Below are 16,366 nucleotides of genomic sequence, written 5' to 3' on the forward strand. Positions count from 1 at the left end.
ATTAATTGGTGCTAAAATCTTTAAGGTATAGGTATGTTCAAAAAAACTGGTGAATGAAGGTCAGTAAATGTTCCTATGCGGAAGAACGGCTATCCTTTCTATATCTCTTGGCTGATATAAAGATCAAATGAGATAATATATACAAAAGTGCAGGTTCTATTAAAAAAATTAATCACACTTTGTACCTTCTGTTAATAGGAACAGAAATACAGGATTAAACCTAGCATCATTTTGGGTTACTTTGGCTATAACTGGGGCTCCTCAATTTCATAGCCATGCTACACAAACAATTCACTTAGACAATGTCAGTATTCATTATGAATAATTCCCCTTCATTACACTTAGATATTCTATTTGCTACATCACAAATTTTAACAGTGCGCTCTTAACAATTTAACGTTTTAATAGCTTGAAACTCATCTCATATGGTTTGACTCTGTGCCCTCACCCAAATCTCATGTCAATTTGTAATCCCCACATGCTAGGGGAGGGAGCTGGCAGGAGGTGACTGGATCATAAGGATGGTTTCCCCCATGCTGTTCTAGTGATAGTGAATTCTCATGAGATCTGATGGTTTAAAAGTGTGGCAGTTCCCTGATCCCCGTCTCTCTCTCCTGCTCCACCATGATGAGATGTGCTTGCTTCCCCTTTGCTTTCCGCCTTGATTGTAAGTTTCCTGAGGCCTCCCAGTCATGATTCCCGTTACGTCTGCAGATCTGTGAGTCAATTAAACCTCTTCTCTTCATAAATTACCCAGTCTGAGGTAGTTCTTTATAACAGTGTAAGAACAAACTAGCATAACGTCAAATACACAAATGGAAAACAGAAATTTTGTTAATGAATCAAAAGGAAAGTCCACCTGGAAGTTGAAACGAAAAGTCACATTTATAGTTTTTACAATAAAAAAAGTGTTCTTGGCACTGGAGATCTAAGAAGAAAAAACATATATGATATGCTAAAATACAGATAACTTCATACACATAGGGGCACTCAAAGTATCCTAGCAAATGAAGGAAGACAGAAATTATATTCACTTGAATGGCTATAATAAAAAAAAATAAGACAATAACAACTGTTAGTGAAGTTGTGGAAAAACTAGGAACTCTCATATGATGCCAGTGGGGATGTAAAATGGTGCAGCTGCGTTAGGAAAGTTTGGCCAGTCCTCAAAAGGTTAAACATGAAGTTATCATATGACCCAGCAATTCCACTCCTAGGTATATACACCCAAGATAAATGAAAACATACATCCATGCAAGAACACATACATCAATGTTCATGTCAGCATTATTCAATATAAGTCCCAAAGTAGAAACACCCACATGTCCATCAACTGATGAATGGATAAATTATGGCGTACCCACACAATGGAACATTATTCAGCCATAAAAACAAATGAAGTATTGCCACATGCTACAACTTGGATGATCTTGAAAACATTATGTTAAGTGAAAGTAGTCAGACACAAAAGGCCACATATTGTATGATTCCATTTATGGAATCCAAAAATTGTACAGGATAGGCAAGCCTGTAGAGCAGGGTCACAAACTGGTACTAGTCCGTGGCCTGTTAGGAACTGGGCCACACGGCAGGAGGCGAGCGGAGGATGAGCGAGCATTACTGCCTGAGCTCCACCTCCTGTGAGATCAGTGGCAGCATTAGATTCTTATAGGAGTACAAACTCTATTGTGAACTGCGCACGTGAGCAATCTAGGTTGTGTGCTCCTTATGATAATCTAACTAACGCCTGATGATCTGAGGTGGAACAGTTTCATCCCAAAAACATCCGCCTCCCCATCTCCCATAGTCTGTGGAAAAAATGTCTTGCACAAAACCAGTCCCTGGTGCCAAAAAGGTTGAAGACCACTGCTACAGAGACAGAAAATAGATTAGTAGTTGCCAGGAGCCGAGGGGCAGAAAAAATCAGGACTGATGACTAATGAGTATGGCTTTCTTTTTGAGGGTAATGAAAATGTTATGGAATTAGATATTAGTGATAATTGTACAACTCTAACTATATTAAAAACCACTAAATTGTACTTTTTTCTTTTTTGAGACTGGCCTTGCTCTGTTGCCCAGGCTGGAATGAAGTGGCACAATCTCGGCTCACTGCAACCTCTACCTCCTGGGTTCAAGTGATCCTCCCACTTTAGCCTCCTGAGTAGCTAGGACTACACACAGGCACACGCCACCAGGCTTGGCTAATTTTTCTGTGTTATTTTTTGTAGAGAAGCTTGGTTAATTTTTTTTGCATTTTCTATAGAGATGGGGTTTTGACATGCTATCAGGCTGGTCTTGAACTCCTGGACTCAAGCAATCTGCCCACCTTGGCCTTCCAAATTGCTGGGATTACAGGCGTGAGCCACCACAACTGGCCAAATTGTACATTTTACAGGGCAAATTTTATAGTATGTGAATTATATCTCAATTAATCTGTTATTATAAAGATTCAGGTCCCCACTGTAAAAAAAATAATAAGCAAAGGAAATAAAGACAATTCACAGACTAAGAAATAAAAATGATCAAGGAATGTACAAAAGTCAAGCAGTTGCAACCAGATAAATAGAAACTTCAACAAAACAAAGAACGGATTTTATGAACTGGACCAAAACAAAACATAAAAGTAAATAAGCAGAGCAAATAATCAAGTTTTATTTTATTCTTAGGGACCAAGAAAGCTATGGAAAATTGCAAGCAGAAAATAAGAATGAAGTAGCAGGCACAGAGAATTGTCTTAGCTGTATTATATAGACATGAGAAACAGGAAGACCTTGGAGATTAATAGGGTAGTGGGAAGGTTACCAATTATTCAAGCATTAAATGACTAGGGCTGGTGTCCCAGAAACCTAAGACTTCAGGGGATGGAGATTTTCTATTACAGACTAAATATTTTAGGCAGAAAGATGATGGAAGACAGATTTCCCTCAAACTAAAAATGGTAGTGGTGGGGGGTGGACAGAGGAAATAAGACAAAAAAAAACCAAAAACAAAAACAGAAAAGATCACCCTCCTGCTGAGGCCTGCCATCAGGGTAGCTGCATGTACCACAGGACAAGATCTGAGGATCTTCAAGGCAGGAAACCCCCGAACTCTGCCCCACCCACATCTGAATTTCATACCAGTGAGGCAGCAAGGCCCAGAGAGAAAAAGTTGACCTGAGTCACAGGAAAACTGAAGGTAGATAGCTGGAATGGACCAAGGAATGGACCAAAGTAATGAGGGATCCTCAACATAGGGAAAAGAAGAGATCATTAAATACTCCACCTACCAGCACTCCTGGGACAGCAAAGATGGACAACAGGCCATGGACTGAGAGTTCTAAGGAGTTCTAGGAAAAAAATTCATTAGCATATTGGGCAATAAATTAATAAATATCCTACAACCCTGCCCTCCTGGGAGAGGAAATATAAGAATGACAGAGAAAGACAACAGGATGTGGTCTGAGAGTTCACACAGTGACCTGGTAATCTTGAAATTGTAAGAATCTACAGAAAATATGCTAATTGGACTTTCTGGATAAATTCGATGGCAGTGAAATAAAAACTCTCTCCAGAACTTGGGAGACCGAGCACTGGTGTGCAACAACCAACACCGCCATGTGGATGGAACATGTACAGGATTCTGGGCCAACACCTGATTTCATACCAACACATCATTCCTGCCAGATGACTGGATCTGCATAAATAAAACCTGGAGAAAGAACTGCCTCAAAGCCAGATGTCCCATGCCCTACACACTTGTCAAGAACCACTGACAGCTGTGTACTCTAGTATTCCCCCCCAGTGGATAAACTCATCTAATTACAAACCTGTTGATGCGGTTTGGCTAGGTCCCCACCCAAATCTCATCTTGAATTGTAATCCCCATAACCCCACCTGTTGAGGGAGGGGCTAGGTGGGAAGTGACTGGATCATGGAGGCCGTTCCCTCCGTCCTGTTCTCATAATAGTGAGTTCTCACGAGATCTGATGGTTTTATAAGGCAGTTTTTCCTGCTCTTGTGTGCACACGTTTGCTCTTGCTCTCTCTCTCACACTCTTTCTCTCTCTCCCCTTCTCTCTCTCATCTGCTGACATGTAAGATATGTCTGCTTTCCCTTCCACCATGACTGTAAGTTTCCTGAGGCCTCCCCACCCATGTGGAACTGTAAGTCAATTAAACTTATTTTCTTTATAAATTATCCAGTCTCAGTATGTCTTTACAGCACTGTGAGAACAGACTAATACATCTACCTTGCTATATGACCTAGAAATCCAAGAACTCAAGGCAGCACCATAATACAAAGCAAGCCTTGCTCCTCTGCAAAGCACAGACACCACTTAAGACTAAGAAGGCTGAAAGGGAATCCCTTGATTTTCATAGACCTATGACAGCTTTAACCTAGAAGGGAAAAGGAGGTCACCCTGTGGAATTTATAACTAGTTGGGGAAAGAACATAATGAAATCCAGAAGAACTGTGTAGAGAAGCAAGAAAACTCAGGACTGGTTATATAAACTGAGAAACCATGGAGCAGTTACCATGCTAAGCACTGTATTTTGCTACCATGCACTAGGAAAGTCGACCTTTCCTGCCTCTCACCACATCCAACTCCTTAAGTATCTTTTGTTAAAATGTATTTTTAAGAAAATTGAGATGAGGTCTCACTCTGTTACCCAGGCTGGAGTGCAGTGGCATGATCTCAGCTCATTGAAGCCTCCCCTCCCGGGCTCAAGTGATTCTCCCATCTCAGCCTCTGAAGTAGCTAGGACCACAGGTGCACACCACCATGCTCAGCTAATTTTTTGTACTTTTTGTAGAGATGGGGTTTCACCATGTTACCCAACCCGGTCTCAAACTCCAGAGCTCAAGCTACCTGCCAGCCTCAGCCTCCCAAAGTACTGGGATTACAGGCCTAAGCCACCATGCCCAGTCAATCTCCTTAAGCATCCCTTAAAGACACAGCGAAGGACTGTATGCAACCTTGAAAGGTATATACATAGCTAAATTATTATCTAGGTTGAAAAGTACATATTTGTATGTCCATGGTGAAGATAATACAATGAAATAATCAGTACCTCTATTAAAGACACTGTTAAACTGCTATTTAATATTGTTCTGGAGATATTAGTCAATGCAATTAGATAAGATAAACAGTTAAAGGTATAAAAACTGGAATAGAAGGAAAAAAGCCTCTATTTACAGATGAGATGACAGTGTATCTGGAAAGTCTGAGAGAAGCAATGAGTGAAAGTAATTGATATGATTTGGATGTGTGTCTCCTCCAAATTTCACGTTGAAATGTGATCCCCAATGTTGGAGGTAGGCCTAGTGGGGCATGTTTCAGTCATGGGGGCAGATCCCTCAGGAATGGCTTGGTGCCGTCCTCACAGTAATGAGTGAGTTCTCAATCTAGTAGTTCACGTGAGAGTTGGTTGTTTAAAAGAGCCCAGCATCTCCTCCTCTCTCTCACCCCCTCTTTCGCCATGTGTCACATCTGCTGAGCCCTTTGCCTTCCCCCATAAGTAAAATCTTCCTGAGGCCTCATCTGGCCAAGCAGATGTTGGTGTCATGCTAGTACAGCCTGCAGAACCGTGGGTCAAACAAACCTCTTCCCTTTATGAATTACCCAGTCATAGGTATTCTTTTATAGCAATGCAAAAGAGGCTAACATAGTAATTTAATATGAATTTTGCAACGCGGTAGGAAAATATGCAGAAATCAACAATTATTTGTATACATGGATAACCAGTTAAAAGACATAAATGACAAGAAAATTATAATAGAAACAAAAAAGATAAAATAGCTTAGAAATACACAAGAAATGTTGAAAACTTATATGAAGAAAACTATAAGCCATTCCTCAAAGACACAAAAGTAGAATTTAAAAAACGAAAAAACATTGTTTTAGGTGAAGATGTCTCAACACCATCAAGATGTCAATTATCTAGCTAGGCATGGTGACACACACCTGTACTACCAGCTACTTGGGAGGCTGAGGCAGGAGGATCACTTGAGCCCAGGAGTTCAAGGCTGCATTGACCTATGATGGCACCACTGCACTCCAACTGGGCAACAGAGGCAGATCCTATCTCTACAAAAAAGATCTCAGTTCTCGATAAGTTAATATAAGTTTAATATGATCCCAATAAAAACAGCAGTGAGGCCAGGCACGGTGGCTCACACCTGTTAATCCCAGCACTTTGGAAGGCCAAGGCAGGTAGATCACTTGAGGCCAGGAGTTTGAGACCAGCCTGGCCAACATGGCGAAATCCAGTCTCTACTAAAAATAAAAAAAAATAAGCGGGGGATGATGACGCACGACTGTAGTCCCAGTTACATAGGAAGCTGAGGCAGTAGAACTGCTTGAACCTGAGAGGCAGAGGTTGCAGTAAGCTGAGACTGCGTCTCTGCACTCCAGCCTGGGTGACACAGTGAGGCTGTTGTCTCAATTAAAAAAATAAAAAGCAATGAATTGTTTCATAGAGTTAGACAAATTGATACTAAAGTTAATAAAGAAAACCAAAATATGCAAGAAGGTAAGGAAAACAAGGAAGAGGAAGTGCTATAATGGGGGACTAGCCCTATCAAATATTAAAACATACTACAAAGCCTCTATGATTAAAATGGTGTGGTACTGGTGCCTGAGGTCAGATAATCCAACTGAATAAAATATACCCAACTGCATATAGAAGCAGCAAGAATTTTTTTAAAAAACAGATATAATTGGGGCAACTGGATAGTCACTTGGAAAAGGATAAAATTAGATGCATTCCATGTATCATACATAGAAATAAACTCTGAATGGAACTAAAGGTGAGAAATGAAACTATATGAGTACTAGAAGAAAGTATGTGTGAATTCCTCTATAACCTGAAGGTAAGAAAGGGTTTCCTAAACATGACTAAAACTTCAGATGCAGTAAACTTAAAATTAATGTGTTTGACTATACAAAAACAATCTTTTGCACGGCAAAAAATCACCACAAGCAATGCCAAAAGATGACTTGGCAAAAATATCTGCAATATATGTCAAAGTTAAACGGTTAATATTCTTAAATAGGAAGAACTGTTAAAAGCTGAGAGGAAAAAAGACTGAAAGTCATATAGAAAGTGGGCAAATTGGCCTGACACGGTGGCCTTATGCCTGTAATCCCAGCACTTTGTGAAGTGGAGGTGGGCAGACTGCTTGAGCCTAGGAGTTCAAGATCAGTCTGGGCAACATGTTAAAACCCGATCTTGACCCAAAAATAAAAATAAAAAAAATTAGCAAGGCATGGTGGCATGCATCTATAGTCCCAGTTACTCAGGAGGCTGAGGTGGGAAGATCACTTGAATCTAGGAGGCTGAGGCTGCAGTGAGCTGTGATCACACCATTGCACCACTGCATTCCAACCTATGAGGGTCCAGCAAGAGTCTGTCTCAAAATAAAAAAAAGAAAAAGAAAGTGGACAAATAACCTGAACAATAAAAAGAAATATTAAAATGACCGTTAAACACATGAAAACATGTTCAATTCACTTGTAATAGAAGTATAAATGCAAACTACACTGAGATATCCTTTCTTACCTATTAGATTAGCAGAAATTAAAAAGCTGACAAAACACTCCGCTGGTGAGGCTGTGGGGAAACAGGCACTCTATTTTCACACGCTGCTGGTAAGAATGTAAAAGAGTACAACCCCATAGGACGAGGAGTTTGATGGTATCTAACAACTCTCCAAATGCATTTACCCTGAAGATTTATCTCCAACAATACATAGACATATGTACACTAAGTTTTTCACTGTAACATCATTTGTAATTGCTAAATACTAGAAATTTCGTAAATGTTCAAGCGGAACATTAGTTGAAAAAACTATGGTACATACAATAGAGAACTATGCAGTTAAGAATTAAAGTTAATGGTTTCGGTTTATGTATATTGTCTTTCCACATAGCTACTGAGTTGTTAGGAGATAAATACTTAAGGTGTTCAGACCTAATTACTTAATAAACTCAACTGTCAGGTGTTTCTTTTGACCTAGGGATGCTGTGAAAAAAATTACTGCCATAATAAGGATGCCATGAATTGAGAAAGTTTGGGGACCTGACTGATAAAGGCCTATGAAGAAAGCCTTTTTTTTTTTTTTTTTTTTTGTGAGATAGAGTCTCGCTCTGTTGCCCAGGCTGGAGGGCAGTGACACAATCTCAGCTCACTGCAACCTCTGCCTCCCAGGTTCAAGCGATTCTTCTGGCTCAGCCTCCCTAGTAGCTGGGACTACAGGTGCATGCCACCACACCCAGCTAATTTTTGTATTTTTAGTAGAGAGAGAGTTTCACCATATTGGCCAGGCTGGTCTCAAACTCCTGACCTCGTGATCCACCCACCTTGGCCGCCCCAAGTGCTGGAATTGCAGGCGTGAGCCACCATGGCCAAAGAAGGCCTTTAAGAGAGAGAAAGAATGTGTGTGTGTATAGTTATGAGGTTACTGTGGATTGTTTGGATTGTTGTCAACAAAATTTACAATAGGCCAATGAAAGTACTCTCTCTAGTGTAGTAAGGGCTGTAACAGATGTTATGACAGCACATAAGAGAAGCAACTGGCCCAGTCTTTAAGTTTTTTCTTTTTTTTTTTTGAGGGATGGGATCCAGAGAGAGAACCTAATTACAATTTTTTGGAGAAGTATAACCTAAACGGAGTTCTGAAGGACCAGTAGGAATATACCCGAGATTAGAGGAAGGAAGAGAGGCTACAATTCCAGGAAGAGGAAATGAAGGACTGAGTAAACAAACACTAGCATTCCAGAAGCTGGGTATTGCTAGAATAGAAGATCATCCAAGAAAAGAAATAAGGCTAAAGGGTTAGGTAAGAAAAAAAATAAAAAATAAAGAAACATGAAAGATAAAGGGGGAAAAAAAGAGAGGTAAAGAGTACATCTTGAAGGTTTTGTATATGAGATTAAGGAAAATGGAGTCTGAATTTTATTAATGGGCATAAAAGAGCCACAAGAAGATTTTAAGCAGAGGAATATCCCCATTATTCTAAGCAAGAACAGGAAAAGATCAGATGGGTTCCAACCACAGGCTAGAAGGCTGCTGTCGTAATCCAGAATATCTAGACAGGGTAGCTGAACTCAGTGTGCAGTCACTCAGTGTGGCAACCTCCACTTTCAATAGAGTACTATGCTAGCTTCTCAACTACATAGAAAAACAGATCCTGTGGCTTAGATGACCACAATCATAATCTTTTGGAAACTGGGGATCTTTGTCCACCTTCCCAATAAATCTGGGCGTATAAGCCATTTTATAATCTAACTGTGTCTTACTGTCCAAAATAACATTATCAAATCCTGACATTCAGTTTCAAAAGTAAATTCAGCAATAAAATGGGATCCCAGACTTTAAGGATATTATGTATGTCGGTGTTACGTCTACTGCATCTAATACAGGACTCTAGCTGTGAAGACCTTTAAGAAGAGTATCATTTTATGGAAGCATGCCTTTTTTGGCTTGTACAGACTACCCTCTTGACTTTGAGAAACTAAGTCATCACCTTCACATATAATTAAATCAAAGATGCAAATTCTCATCTAAAATTTACTCACACATCTTCTAAAAACCCATAGAACTTTAATTTCCTTTTTTCCATATGGCAACCCAAATCCTTATGAATGTGGTAAGGTAATAAGAAAGATGCCTTCAAGAAATAACAGAATAACGATTACTTCTGGGGGCCAGATAATCAGCTGTTCTTTACTTAAAGGTATATCTTTTTTAAAAAAGAGAGAGCGAGAGATGAACACATTCTTCACTTAAGTCTATTTAAAAGTACACGGGCTTAGAAAGAGGGTAGAGAATTATACCAGCACTGAATAGCAGTTAGACCATTACAACACCTCTGCCACCTTTAGGCCTCCATCTTAAACCCAGAGAAAATGATTTATGGTCTCAAATAGTTAAAAACAGACTGAGCACATCTGCTTCTTTTACCATTCTTTCTACTGTCCCCCATGGGTTCTCCCCTATTTCCATTAGTGAAAGAACTAAAAAACAATGTGATTTCAAGAAAAGGTCACTACAAATAGATTTATGGCATTCCTCTCAAATACAGATGATTCCGTTACTTCAAAAAGCACTAATCAAACACCAGAACTGAGTTCAAATACTTCATCAGGACACGTATGGAACAATGCCCAGCCATTTTCCACCATGGCACACATAGAAGGTGATAACACTGTATTTGTAGGTTATAGAAAAGAATGGCTGCTGCTTGAGGCCACCTGGCCAGGGCCACTGGCAACTCAGGCCACACTTGATGTCCAAGAGTGCTGAGAGGAATCAGGGTCTTCGCTTTCCTGAAGCTCCGGTTTCCGGCTCAATCAGAATTGCCTTTTCCACAGCCATTTAGGATTAACTGCAGTTAACAATTTCACTGCTCTCAGAAATAGTTACTTTCAAATCTAGGCTCTACTACACACAAGGTAGGTGCCTAGCCTCTGGCAAATAACTTCAATTTACCTTAATAAAGTATGGGAAAACTACCTGTCTTGCAGAAGTGTTGTGAAGATTAGAAATAATATAAGTAAAGCTCTTATCACTGTGCTTGGTAGGCAATCAACACATGAGAACTTATCACCAAGAGGGTTGCTGAATTAAAGAAAAAAAATCTAACCTCTGTATAATGGTAATGTCACTGAGATAAGAAATTGCTGGCTTCCAATTCCTTAGTCTCTAAAAGTTAAAAGGTTTTATAAAACAATGAAAATCATAAACTGTCTTCTTCAAAATCATGATCTTTTCCCTCATTAACATTCACAGCCTCTTATTCCAGTATTTTAAAAATAATTGTTCTTGCCACTCATCTACTAAAGAATATGATTGCATTATTACACTAATACACATATCTACAAGAAGTGACACTGGTACATTTATTCATGTTCTGTAGAAGCTAAGCTCGGAGGACCACCACGAGATACTTGGAGAGGACAGAAAACATCAGCACTTCTTCTTTGAACCACCTTAATGTGAAAATAATCCAACCATCTATAGACAAAAATCTTCCCTCACAAATGGTAAACAAAATTGTTTTCTATAATTAGACCCCTTTTCCTTTGGAAAGCCCTGTGAAGAAAGTGTTATAATGAAGTACTGCTTCAAAATAAATGATACGTATGACTGCACACTCAACAAACGCACTATAAACCAAAATCTGGATCTTGGAAAATAAATATGAAAGAGACTATTGGTAAATCATACCAAGGTCATATCAGGATGTCAGAGGATTGTATGTATTCATGGGAACAATGAACCACTATAAGCAATTCTGGGATGCACCACGTTTTCCAAACAGTGGTAATTCCTAATTTCCTCTTTTTGATTAAGATAGGGTACAGTTATCAACTCCAAGCATAAACTTGCTGTGTATCACCAGACAATCTCTTCCTACTAACTCTGAATATGCTCAAATAGTAAGCATTTAACACTGGAATACAAGTTATTATAATGTCCAGCACAATTTTAATATAATTTTAACCTTTCAGAGGAGAATAGTTTTGGAAGGCAAATAATTATTTGACTCTGCTGAAGAATGTAAAGCCGAAGTAAAGTTTGTATATGTCAAAAACCTAAAACAAAACAAACAGCCTAGCTCAACAAAATAACCAACTCCTGGATGGTGACTGTGAGATAACCTATACATTCATTCACTCACTGCAGGAATGTGTGAACAGCTTCTATGTTCAAGGCATACTGCATAGAAAGTGACACGGCTCCTGCCCTGAAGAAATTCAAGGTCAAAAAACGATGTTTTAGGATAATATTTTATAATAGTGTATTATTTCAGTACAAGAGCCAGTTTAGAATAATATTAATATTACCAGAGACAAAAAAACGTGAGCTAAGGCACACTGAAATACGTTAATAAACATACTGTAAGAGTTTACTAATGAAATCTGGTATCCAATTTCTGGAACATGATTAAAGTTGCAATTTCCCGGAAAAAATTAACTTATGACACATGTTTTATAAAGGTTGTTCCCCATACACACCACACAATTTGTAAATTAGGTGCTTTTCAGCTTGACACTTAGGGCGTGGCACGGGACTTCACATACTACCTCAGCGACACTTGGATGAGCTCTCACAAGTCTGGACATTTGGATTTCCAAGCAAAGGCCAGTTAACTCCCTAATTCTCCCTAAATCCTGAAACAACACTGCCACCACTGTGTGCCGTCACCCCCGTCTACTCACACACATATACCCTGTCTAAAGCATGCCAATCACATCTTCCACTTCTGGAAATCTTTCAGAAACGAACCACGGAGGAAACACCACTCTCCCAAAATGCATTCTCTTCCTCATTTTAGAAGCTAGGCTACCTGAATATGGGCTAAAGCTGTGCAAGCGCCCAAGGCCAGGTATTCAGTTCAGTGCGGGGAGTCTAATGACTTAAGTCTGAAAAACCCATTCCTTTAACTGGCAAAAAAACAAAAACAAAAACAAAAAAACCGAATTAAAAAATCCTGGCGGAGATGCTTAAAAAGCAGCTGTTCTAGTACAGGCATGGAGTGGAAAGAAAGGGAAGGAGGGGAGAGGGGCGGAGTGAGGCGCTGGGACTGCGGCGGCAGCGGCTTGCCCCAGGTCGCGGGCACCGCCCGGGCGGGAACTTGGGCGCAGTGGACTAGCTGTGCGGGGTGACCTTCGGACGAGGCCAACTCGGAGGGGCTGCCGGGCGCAGGGGACCTCGCCGCAGCCGCCCGCTCTCGGGGGCGTACTCGCCCCACAGCTGCGAACGCCGTGCCCCGGATTCCAGCCGAGCTCATCTCGCAGCTCGTCCCAGAGCAGAACGCGGGACGTGCAATCTCGGCAGCCAGAACCCGCGTCTGGGCCTCGGCCCGCCGCCGCCCGGACACACCCCCGCCACAGCCCGGGTGGCCCCAGTGCCTCCCCCGGCGGCCCGAACCGGCATCTCTCACCTGAACGGCGAGCCAGTCCGCCGCCCTGAGGGCTCCGGAAGCCGCGGCTGCGTGGCTCCGCCAGGAGGGTACACGGCCCTTGTCGCCTGGGAGGCCCCGCGCCCGGAGCGGTCGAAGGAGGAGTCTGACGGGTGGTGGCTGAGCTTGGGCGGCTGGAGGAGGAGGTGGACTCCGACGCTTCGCTCTGGGGAGATCCACCCTCCTCCTGGCGGCTCTGCAGCAGCCGCCGCAGATCACTTCCGGGGCGCTGGGGAGCGGGGCGGGGCGGCTGGGGAGCGACTTCCTGTCCACGGGCTGAGAGAAGGGTGATCCTGGCCCAGGCCGGAGAACAATGGCTCGCAGGGCGCAGGCTGCCGGGCCTCCGCCCCCTGCGTGCTGAGGGCTGTCTGCGCTTTCTGGCGGCCCCACCCCCGGCTCTCTGAGCTCCGCGAGGTGAAGTCATCTCCCTGGGGCTCGGGAGTGGCCGCAGGCCTCGCGGAGGTTCCCGGATCTCGGCGTCGGCACCGCGATGTCCTTGTCTTTCTTTTGGGGACCAGGAGGGGGTTCTTGGGGAGGAGGGGAGTGCGGAGGCCGCCATCTTGCTTCTAGAGGGTCAGCTCCTGCTCCCTGGGCGTCTCAGGATTGAGGCCGCTCGGTGTCGTGGCCGGAGGTGTTCAGAGCAGAGCTGGCGACGTGGCATGTCGCGGGCCAAATCCCAGGAGGCCGGTCATCCGCCTGCCCTGGCTGGAGGATCTCGTGGCCGCCCTGGGCCTCATCTAACTGCTCGCCCCTGGGAGAATTCGCCTCCACGGACGGTCTGAGAGTTTTTTCTGAGGGGTCTGGGATCCCCTTTCGACACGGCAGGCCGGGTGTCGGTGTGGCACTGAGATTATCGTGCGGCCCCGTGGCACCGTGATTTGGTAGCTTGTGAGATGTAGTTTCACTAAATCCGTAAATTTAAGTTAGCAGCTACAGATTCTTACGTCTTGACATTTATATATTCGTTTATCTCTCTTTGCTCCCCACAAATTGAGTACCAACTACGTTCCTGGCATGAGTCATTCAAGGAATGTCCAATCTAGTAGGCAGACAGACATAAAAGCAAATAATTGAGATTGGAAGTATGGTATATCAAGGTACACAGGGTAATGAATGGATGGCTTTACTAACTGTAGGTTAGAGTTTTCAAGATAAATGGGCATTTTTCCACTACAAAAATAGGGGTGGGATGGCAAATCCAGATCTGAACAGAGAGGAAATCCAGCACGGGGACAAATAATATGTTGAGAAGCATGAGTAATAATTACAGGTCTTAAAGTTCAAACTTAGGTTGCTGAAAAAGATGAGGCTGGAGAAGACAGCAGGAGCCAAATGATGGATCATCTATGCCCTGGTGAGGCAATGAGTGGACAGACTACAATTTAAGCGATTCTGTTGGTAGAGAATAGATAACTTGGTGGTGGGGTGGAGGGGAAGGAAAAGGGCAAGCAGAGAGTGGACAAGGGGTCATCGCAGAAGTCTAGAAGAGAAAACTTAAGGACCCTTGTGTGAGTAGCAGTGAACATCCAAAGGAGATGGATTCCTAAAATAGTCAAGAGGCCAGATCAACTAATACTTGGTTGCTAGGGGCAGCTGCAGGATAGGAGAATGGAAGAGGCAATGATGATGCCTTGTTTTGCTTTGAGGGAGGAGTAGAATAAGGGTGTATTTTACGAAGTAAGATAAGGAAGTGTTAGGACTGGGAGGGACAGTCATTTTTGCAGGAAAAAATGAGTTTAGTTTTGGAGCTGATGTGTGAAGTAAGAGTGGTGCTGTCTAATGGTGCTTAATATATGGGTCTAGAGTTCTGGGGAGGAGCTGGGCTGAAGTTGGAAACACCACAGGTTTACGTTACCACATCCAAGCTGACTACAGTCTTAACGTCATTGAGCACAGTTTCAAAACCACTTCTCCTTTCTCCCTGCCTTTACTTGGGAAAATTACTGAAGTGCTGCATTAAAAAACCCAATATGAGTGATTTGTGCCCATTCATAGACCAATATTCTAATGTTTAATGGTCTTCTAAGGACCCTAAGGGTCAGGGTTAGCAGAAACTGGGTGTAACAGTGGTAACTATTAATAGTATAGCATCATTAACTCAAAAATGAAATCTATGTTTATATTTTAATTTTTTTCTTTTTTATTCTGTAGGAATTGCTCCATTCCAATAAAACATTTTAAATTTAATCATTGACAACAGTTAAGCTGGCCATAGGCTAAGAATTGAGGATGGTGGGTCGCACAAATATCTGCTGAATGGAGAACTAGAAGGAGGATGACTTCAAGAAGAGTAAGCAATAGGAATGCAATGAAAGACAACGTCAAATTCATTAGTCAGCCTGTCTCAGTTGCTTTTCGGTGGCTCACAGCTCTGCTAACCTAGCATAAATCAGTCAGAAATAGAATAGTTCATTTTGAGCAGAGGCTTCAGAAAACCACAAATAGTAAAAGCCCTATAATAACTACACCTGCAAACCAAAGACTAATTATTGGTTTTAGCTCTATATCCCTGTAGAACAGCATTTTTGAATACACACAAAAATGAGAAATTTGTTCACTTCTTAGATTATTTAAATACAGTATTTTCAATTTGCCTAGGATAAAGAAGCATTTAGATGTGTTGAACATTCATATAATGGATAATATACTGAACAAGAAATGAGAATAATTAGCTTGAGTTCGTTTTTTGTTAGTTGTTCACTGTATGACCCTAGCAGTGTCACTTAACCTCTCTATGCCCTAGTTTCTTGACTGTAAAATAGAGATAATAATGTCTGTCAGTCGCATCTCAGAGATATAGGAAATAACAAATTAATGCTATGAAAGCTCTTTGAGGTACTTGGATGAAAGGGCATAATTGTAAGTACATATTATTAATAATTAGCTCTAATATCCAGTAGCACTCATGACCATTACTAACTTTGCTGCCTGGATTACTCAAAGAACATGAAGGATCCAGTTTTGAAATGCACTTAGATATTTTTTCTTGACTTGTGAATTTACTGTTTACTATTTATGATCAAACCTTGTATGTTAAATATAGTTAGTAAAAGAGGGAAGTAAAAAGAAGTTTTTGTAACCACAACTTTTATGTTCATGCTACTCATAGCTAATATATGCTTTAGGGGAAAATACAGGGTAGATAGGGATTTGCCAGAAGCATGCTTTAGAATTAATGATTAGTCTACTCCATTCAGTTAACTGGAATTTTTGTATTAAAAACATTACTCATGTCCCCATAGAATAATGCATTTCCTATAGAATTTATATACAGTTAAATGTTTGACACAATTATAGTGAACATTCCTGTGAGACTCTGTCATTCTCATCACTGTTTAATCGAAACACGTAATGAAATATAGTCTTGTGAAGTTTTTTTTTTTTTTTGAGACGGAGTTTCACTCTTGTTACCCAGG

General features: G+C 41.5%; 1 protein-coding gene and 1 long non-coding RNA gene across 4 annotated transcripts in view; one reads left to right on the forward strand and one right to left on the reverse strand.

Moving 5' to 3' along the window:
* Window positions 1–13,198, reverse strand: part of RALA (RAS like proto-oncogene A) — a 79,954-nt gene extending 66,756 nt beyond the window's left edge. The window contains exon 1 of one of the 3 annotated variants that reach the window (XM_032244447.1): window positions 12,933–13,198. The gene's annotated coding sequence lies outside the window, so the exon portion shown is untranslated. Of the gene's footprint in view, window positions 1–12,335; window positions 12,868–12,932 lie in introns of those variants that run through there. The other 2 variants (XM_032244448.1, XM_032244449.1) reach the window with 2 other exon arrangements.
* An 81-nt stretch (window positions 13,199–13,279) lies between these two features.
* LOC116527420 lies at window positions 13,280–15,940 on the forward strand. The gene is made up of 2 exons (XR_004258539.1): window positions 13,280–13,364; window positions 14,241–15,940. It is a non-coding gene; the product is annotated as an uncharacterized LOC116527420 (long non-coding RNA).
* The last annotated feature ends 426 nt before the right edge of the window (window positions 15,941–16,366 follow it).

This window comes from Sapajus apella, unplaced genomic scaffold, assembly GCF_009761245.1.
Source record: "Sapajus apella isolate SASKATOON/1434 unplaced genomic scaffold, GSC_monkey_1.0 scaffold54, whole genome shotgun sequence".
Classification (NCBI taxonomy): Eukaryota; Metazoa; Chordata; class Mammalia; order Primates; family Cebidae; genus Sapajus; species Sapajus apella.